Genomic DNA, 8,485 nt, shown 5'->3' with positions numbered 1-8,485 from the left:
TGCGCGTCTGGATCGAGGCGGAGGCGACGCGCTGTGCCAGAGCGTTGGTACTGACACTGGACACTTAACCAAAGTTTAACCAAATTGTGACCTTTTCCCTCTTGCAATTTAACCTTCCCCTCACTCCCATCCTAACCTTAACCAGCTTGCGCATGCAAAACTCTGATCGTTGAGGCGCTCCAGACATCTGCGTCCTGAGCACGGCCACAGTAACATTATCAAATCAGGTGTCGCCACCTCAAAAACAAATGTTACGCAGTCGTTCATGTCGGCTCATTTCCTTTTAAGTTTTCTGTCTTTTATTTTTGCCTGATGCACCCCGTTGCTGTGGAGTGGGGCACATCATCTGTTTTGTCCTCCGGTGACGCACTGCGGCTGGTGAGCAGCGTTCACTCCACTGTTTTTGCGGTCGGTGGATCTTTTAGAACTGCAGTTCAAAGGTACCACATGAGGTGAATATATATGAACCCAGGTAGCAGTTTCTCTTTAGGATTGAGAGGAGATGCAGGAAGATAATAAACAGACAGGACAGAAAAATAGTCAAATAAAAACAAATTCGTTTTTGTACCTGGTGGTTGCAACAAACAGCCACCATTGAAGGTAATCAGAAGTGAGGAACAGAAAATGAAATAATTATTTTAATGTTTAGAGCAGCAGGAACTCCGAGAGGCTGCAGGCGCATCAGTGAGTTTGCGGTCGCTGCGCAGGGGGAGGGAGGAGAGGGCTGAAGCAGGAACAGTATATATATGCAGAAACTACCGTTGTTAAAAGAGATGTGTTTAACTTTGAAAATGTGGGCGCAATATTAATTGTCAAAAACTCCAGCGAACCACCCGACCCCCACCCCACCCCCGTCGCCGCTTCAGGTGTATGACGTCATCAACGACTAGTCGAAGTCGACTCGATTTTCATTACTTGACTGTCAACTTAAAAAAAAATTAAGTCATGCAACCCCTAGTCTGCAGTTGTGAGGCTGGTTGGATGTACTGCCATATTCTCTGAAACGCCTTTGGAGATGGCTTATGGTGGAGAAATGAACATTCAATGCACGAGCAACAGATCTGGTTGACATTCCTGCTGTCAGCATGCCAATTGCACGCTCCCTCAATGCTTGTGACATCTGTGGCATTTTGCTGTGAGACAAAACTGCACATTCCAGGGTGGCCTTTTTTTGTGGGCAGTACAGGTACACCTGTGCACTACTCCTGATGTTGGATCAGCATCTTGATGTGGCGCACCTGTGAGGTGGGATGGATTATCTCAGCAAAGCAGAAGTGCTCACTATCACACATTTAGACTGATTTGTGAACATTGTTTGAGAGAAATGGTCATATTGTGTATCTGGAATGAATTTTAGATCTTTACGTCCATCTCATGAAAAATTGGAGCAGAAACAAAGGTGTTGCGTTTATGTTTTTGTTGAGTGTATATAATGTGATTTAATACCAATATAAAACAATATCGATATTAACGTAAGGCAAAGTTTCATTTGAAGTCAAACGTCTCCGTTTTTAGATAATTTTATTTTTTTTGTCGAGCAGTTTATGTTTTAGTATCAGTGCATGTTTAGTCTGTTAGAGACTACTGTGTTTTACCAAGTGGCTAATCTGCCAGTAAACATGACAAAGGGACAGGATAAGTTCCTCTAAAGGCTCATACATCTGAAGCGGAGCTAAAACACACCCACACACAGCTGAAGTCTAATGAGAGTCACTCGAGTTTCCTCATCTCACCACAAATTTGACAGTCGTGTGACAGTCCGCCTGTGAGTCTGAGAGGCTGCTGCATCCGTGTCTATCATCGCTGCATGTGGAGACCAGCCTGCAGCCACGGTTGCATGATGCCGGCCCACCGGTGGTGCATTTTACTGGGGTTGCTCTGCATGTCAGAGGTAACTCTCGGCTTCAGGGCAGGTACGTGTGTTTATGAAGGGAAAAGGACTTGTCTTCAGAGATGAGCCTGACTCATGTTTTCCTGTTAACAGCTTCATCTGGGCTTTGACATCTAAACTGTTGCTTTGAAATCACTGGTAGAAAAACGTCTTCTATGTCAATCTACCAAACCAAGAAGAAAACACGTACATGTGCTTCATTTAAAATCCCAAATTAAAAAAAACTTTAAATAAAATGTCATTTAAAAACCCACTTGTGATTGGTATTTGGAGATTTTTTCAGTTGCAGATCGTTTCATTTCTTAGCTGTTGCTGAGAATTTTGCTCGCCAAAGCACTTTAGTGCCAACCACTGTGTCTTCTTTGGTCTGAACATTTATCATCCAATCACCAAGAGGCTAAAGATAGGTGCCTGAAATGTTAAACTCCGTCCAGGTTTGGTGGTGTATGGAAATGCGACTTAACTTTACATGTTTTTTATGAATTAATCACACAACGTTCTAATCATTGATCCTGTGTAGCAGCCTTCATGTCATGTTGGCTCTGATATGAGGGATCCTCTTGGTAATACTCCCTTAATCTTTCCTTGGCAGCCTCCTAAAGCCCCTCAACCATTGATGGGGTGACGGTTAACTCATCGATGGAGATCGTGTGTACTACGTCACTGCTGGCACCAATGGGGCTGAGCTTGTATGGACGTTTCCACAACAACAAGCGTATTGCCTTCCTGTACATAAAGAAGGGAGTCATCAAAAAGCTTACACTAGATAAAGCCTTTGAGAACAGGACTGAAATAACTCCAGCCCGGGTGCATCTGGGGTCAGGGTTCACGCTGAAGCTGTCTCTGCTGGGATTGGACGACACAGACCTGTACTACTGCCAGTGGAGTTACCTGGACAAGAGCGTCGAGAGCTTGAAGAGCGATGGCACCATCGTCATTGTCAGAGGTGAAAACGTTTGTTCACCCTCACACTAGTAGAAACAAGGTGTCTGCACTTTGTTGCTTTCAAGATGTTTAGCTCCTCATCTGAGGACATTTGTCAGTTTAAACGGAGAATTGATCAGCAAGCCTTAAACTGTGTTGAGAGCGTCATCAAGGCAGACTGGTCCAGCTGTTGTGAAGGTGTTATGGTTGTGTTAGGAAAAAAATCTCAAACAACGCTCCAGAGCAGGCCTCTCCAACCTTCCAGCATGTTTTAGTTGTCTTCCTGCTCCAACACACCTGGTTCTATGTCTGAACCAGCTGTTCAGCCTTTCATCTGCTGATTAAAACCAGGTGTGTCGGAGCAGAGAAACAGCTAACGTGCAGTTTGGGGTTCAGCAATCCCAAATTCTCATTCGTTGAAATTCATGAACTTTGGAAAAAAGAGCAAAATGAAAACAGAAGCAGCTTCAACTCAAACGGTGTCTTTGATATCAGACGCTGGTATTCTAGCTGATACACCAGTCACATTATAAATATTACAGTTTAAACGCTTTACTCCAACGGTTTCTGCTAGAATTATGACAGATTCTTGGAGAACTAAAACCTCTTTCAGGAAATAAAGAAGTGCTCCTGAAGTATTTGCGAGGATTTACCACCCCGGTACCTACATTTGTCCTTCATTCACCTGTCTCTTTGCAGAAGGCGGCCCCCCGGAGCAATGCAAGGCCTCCTCTGTGAACGCCACCATCATTTTTCTGATCGTTGCAGTGTTTGTGGCCTCATTGCTCAGCATCATTGGTGTTCTGGCTTGGAAGTGTAAAAGGGTACGTGTGAGGATATCTCCCATGATCATGTGTGACACGAGAAGTGGACATGCTTTGGATTAAGGGTTTATTTGTGCTCCTGCAGTTCAAAAAGACCTTCACACCTGCCAGACCTTCCAGACCCAACAGGCCTCAGTATGTTTGTCTGCATCGTCAGCCGACCCCTCAGCTTTCACCTTTCCTGATCACATCTCCATAAACGAATGCCGTCAGGGACATTCAGCTCTGTTCAGAACAGGGACAAGGCTGATGGTACGATCTCAGGCCTCCTTGAAAAGCATCAGAGTGAAAGGACTTTTGTTGTCAACGTTTCTATCAAGTTGTTGTCTTCTAAAAGGAGTCTGAGCCACCACATCCTGGCTCACACAAGCAATAAAGGTATGAGTGTGTGTATGTGTGTGTGTGTGTGTGTGTGTGTGTGTGTGTGTGTGTGTGTGTCTGCTTTTCCAATTGTTAGCTTGCAGAATATATCGGCTTGACTTGCTGTGGTTAAAATGAATATACTTCCTTTTCCTGCATTTTATCATTCATGCATTCTGTCTGTATTTGAAAAATCATTATTTCACCCAAAGAGTCTTTAAATGTTTATTAAATTTAGAGGAAAGTATTGGCTGTTTACTTTCTGTTACAGTTGTTATGACACGTTGGTGGGGAGAAAATGGGTCATGATGATTTATAGGTTATAAATTGTAAGTCGCTTTGGATAAAAGCGTCTCCTAAATGAATAAACATAAACATGATTTTGTTGTTAATCTTAATTTTGTGAAAGTAATATTTTAAAGGCAGACACATAATCTGTCTGCTTGAATCTAACCGGTGTCCTGAAACAGTCTTTGTTCAACTCAGTCCTGTTTAGTGACACAGCTGAATTCATTTGTCAATTGGTACAAACATTACTTCTTTGTTTTCAGTTACCATTGGAGCTATGGTGGGGGGGTTATCATTACACAACTTATCTGGTTTCTTACTGAAAGGTGATACGAGTAACCAGATGTACAATGATGAATTTAATTCCACTCTGCCTGGTGGGGTCTGGGTCCCTGGTCTCTGCTGGGTCCCCGGCGGGGGTGGTCACCCCTGGGTCCCGGGTCGCTGGGTCCCGGGCTCGGTTGGCTAGGGGGTGGGAGGATGCGGGCGGGCCTGTGGGTTTGCCGCCGATATCTCCCGGGACTCTGCCGGCTGCTGGTTGTGGCCCCCCAGGGCGATCCTCTGCGCCTCGAGGGGGGCGGGGGCTTTTCTGGTCGCAGTCTCCCTGGAGTTCCTGTACTCTGGGGCAACTCCTGGATCCCTGGGACTTGGAGCTCCCTCTGTCTCCTTCACATCTTTGGGGGTGGATCTGTAGCCGCTCACACTCTCTATTGGACGCTCCTATAGAGAAACCTTACATATACAAGCGCATGTACACACACAGGTGCTCACATGGTGCTCTCATAAGTATGGGCTTGGGCACGTTCAACACATGTCTTAAGGCTGTGGTTGGCACTAAATGCACTACGATTTATTATCATGTGATTGTTCAGTTAAACAATGTTGATTTTATATTTCTTCATCAGGTTGATGCAGTGATAGCATGATCTTGTATTGTTGTTTGTCCCTTTTTTTCTCTCTTTCTGCAGGTCTAGAAGCAGACTCTTGTTCATTATTGTTTATTTGTGTGAAACCCCCCCCCCCCTTGTCTTTTCCTTTCTCTTTCACCCCGTCTCCGTGTCTGGTCGGAATTAAATAGCATTTAAAAACAATAACAATGAAGTTTTAAGAATCAGGCATATGTTAAAAGCAGACGCTTTGATGCTCCACCTGAGGGTAAATCTGTAAGGCTTGTTACCAGCATTCAGACATCAATTCTGTTTGCTTCACAGCCAGACAGGACATGGGGAAAAAAAAAACAATAAAAAATAATTTAATTCCACTTACTCTTGGAAGCCAGAATCTCCAAGTTCTGTTGGAATACCCTCAAATGTTGGAATTCCGACTCTGATAAATGGGCGATTTTTCAATATGCATACTAGTTTGAACTTGTGTACTCACATCCCGGTGAAACGTCCTCAGCGATACCCCAACGACTGTTCCAATCCTAAAATGCATCATAGTAAGTTCGCTCAAAGTTCCCAGATACGTTCTTGCTCCCCCCATTGAATTGAGGACGCATCAAAGCGGAGAATTCTGCTGTAGTGTCCTTGGGTCTGTCAGTGCGCCCCAGAGCAACTCTGGCTACATCGTAGCTCATCCCCACCAGCGTGTGAACGTATGGGTGAATGACTGATTGTGTTGTGAAGTGCCTTGAGGGGTATTAAAACCCTAAGATGGCCATTTAGCATTTCCTTTGGAAATCAAGCTCCCGGAGTCTGGAGGAAGAGAGGAGAGGAACCTAATCCATGTTGCTTGAGGTCCAGTGTAAAGTTTCCAGTCAGTGATGGTTTGAGGTGCCATGTCATTGGCTGGAGTTGGTCCATTGTGTTTTCTGCGGTCAAAGGTCACTGCAGCCATCTACCAGGAAGTTTGCTGCTGACCAACTTTACGGAGAAGCAGGTTTCGTTTTCCAACAGGACTTGGCACCTGCACACAGTGCCAAAGCTACCAGTACCTGGTTTAAGGACCATGGTATCACGGTTCTTGTTTGGCCAGCAAACTGGCCTGACCTTAACGCCATGGAAAATCTATGGTATTGTGAAAAAGAAGATGCAACACACCAGACCCAACACTTCATCAGAGCTATCAGAGCAACATGGGCTCTATAATACCAGAGCAGTGCCACAGACTGATGGACTCCATGCCGCATTGCTGAAGTAATCCAGGCCAACGAAGCTACACCTAAATATTGATGGCTGCACATGCTCACACTTTTTATGTTCATACCTTCAATTGGTTAAAATTTCTAAAATTCTTTTTTTTTTTTTTTTCATTGGTCTTATTTGATATTCTAATATTCTGATACAGTGGGGCAAAAAAGTATTTAGTCAGCCACCGATTGTGCAAGTTCTCCCACTTAAAATGATGACAGAGGTCAGTAATTCTCATCATAGGTACACTTCAACTGTGAGAGACAGAATGTGGAAAAAAAATCCATGAATTCACATGGCAGGATTTTTAAAGAATTTATTTGTAAATCAGGGTGGAAAATAAGTATTTGGTCACTTCAAACAAGGAAAATCTCTGGCTCTCACAGACCTGTAACGTCTTCTTTAAGAAGCTTTTCTGTCCTCCACTCGTTACCTGTATTAATGGCACCTGTTTGAACTCATTATCTGTATAAAAGACACCTGTCCACAGCCTCAAACAGTCAGACTCCATACTCCACTATGGCCAAGACCAAAAAGCTTTCGAAGGACACCAGGAAAAGAATTGTGGAGCTGCACCAGACTGGGAAGAGTGAATCTACAATAGGCAAGCAGCTTGGTGTGAAAAAATCAACTGTGGGAGCAATTATCAGAAAATGGAAGACATACAAGACCACTGATAATCTCCCTCGATCTGGGGCTCCACGCAAGATCTCATCCCGTGGGGTCAAAATGATCATGAGAACGGTGAGCAAGAATCCCAGAACCACATGGGGGGACCTGGTGAATGACCTGCAGAGAGCTGGGACCACAGTAACAAAGGTCACCATCAGTAACACACTACAACGGCAGGGAATCAAATCCTGCAGTGCCAGACGTGTTCCGCTGCTGAAGCCAGTGCATGTCCAGGCCTGTCTGAAGTTTGCCAGAGAGCACATGGATGATACAGCAGAGGATTGGGAGAATGTCATGGTCAGATGAAACCAAAGTAGAACTTTTTGGTATAAACTCAACTCCTCGTGTTTGGAGGAAGAAGAATACAGAGTTGCATCCCAAGAACACCATACCTACTGTGAAGCATGGGGGTGGGAACATCATGCTTTGGGGCTGCTTTTCTGCTAAAGGGACAGGACGACTGATCAGTGTTAAGGACAGAATGAATGGGGCCATGTATCGTGAGATTCTGAGCCAAAACCTCCTTCCATCAGTGAGAGCTTTGAAGATGAAACGTGGCTGGGTCTTCCAACACGACAATGATCCCAAACACACCGCCCGGGCAACAAAGGAGTGGCTCCGTAAGAAGCATTTGAAAGTCCTGGAGTGGCCTAGCCAGTCTCCAGACCTCAACCACATAGAAAATCTGTGGAGGGCGTTGAAAGTCCGTGTTGGTCGGCGACAGCCCCAAAACATCACTGCTCTCGAGAAGATCTGCATGGAGGAATGGGCCAAAATACCAGCTACTGTGTGTGCAAACCTGGTAAAGACCTATAGTAATCGTTTGACCTCTGTTATTGCCAACAAAGGTTATGTTACAAAGCATTGAGTTGCATTTTTGTTATTGACCAAATACTTATTTTCCACCCTGATTTACAAATAAATTCTTTAAAAATCCTGCCATGTGGATTCATGGATTATTTTTTCACATTCTGTCTCTCACAGTTGAAGTGTACCTATGATGTAAATTACTGACCTCTGTCATCATTGTAAGTGGGAGAACTTGCACAATCGGTGGCTGACTAAATACTTTTTTGCCCCACAATTGAATTTGGGATTTTCATTATTTGTCATCAAAACGAAAGAAATAAACATTAGAAATATATCAGTCTGTGTGTGATGAATTTATTTAATTTACAAGTTTCACTTTTTGAATGGAATTTCTGAAATAGATCAACTTTGTCCTGATTTTCTGGTTTTATGACCAGCGCCTGTAGGAGTTTAGGAAAAGTCGAGCTGTGGAACTAGCGAGCTGACTTGTTTGTGTTTCCCCCGGACACTTCATGATGTAACACACAGTGCACCAGTGAAAACGGTTTGTTTATTTTTTCCACTAAGTTACTAAAGCCGTACAA

Source organism: Nothobranchius furzeri, chromosome 16 (assembly GCF_043380555.1).
Source record: "Nothobranchius furzeri strain GRZ-AD chromosome 16, NfurGRZ-RIMD1, whole genome shotgun sequence".
Classification (NCBI taxonomy): Eukaryota; Metazoa; Chordata; class Actinopteri; order Cyprinodontiformes; family Nothobranchiidae; genus Nothobranchius; species Nothobranchius furzeri.
The sequence above is the reverse complement of the archived record's forward strand: the minus strand, read 5'-3'. Positions refer to the sequence as shown.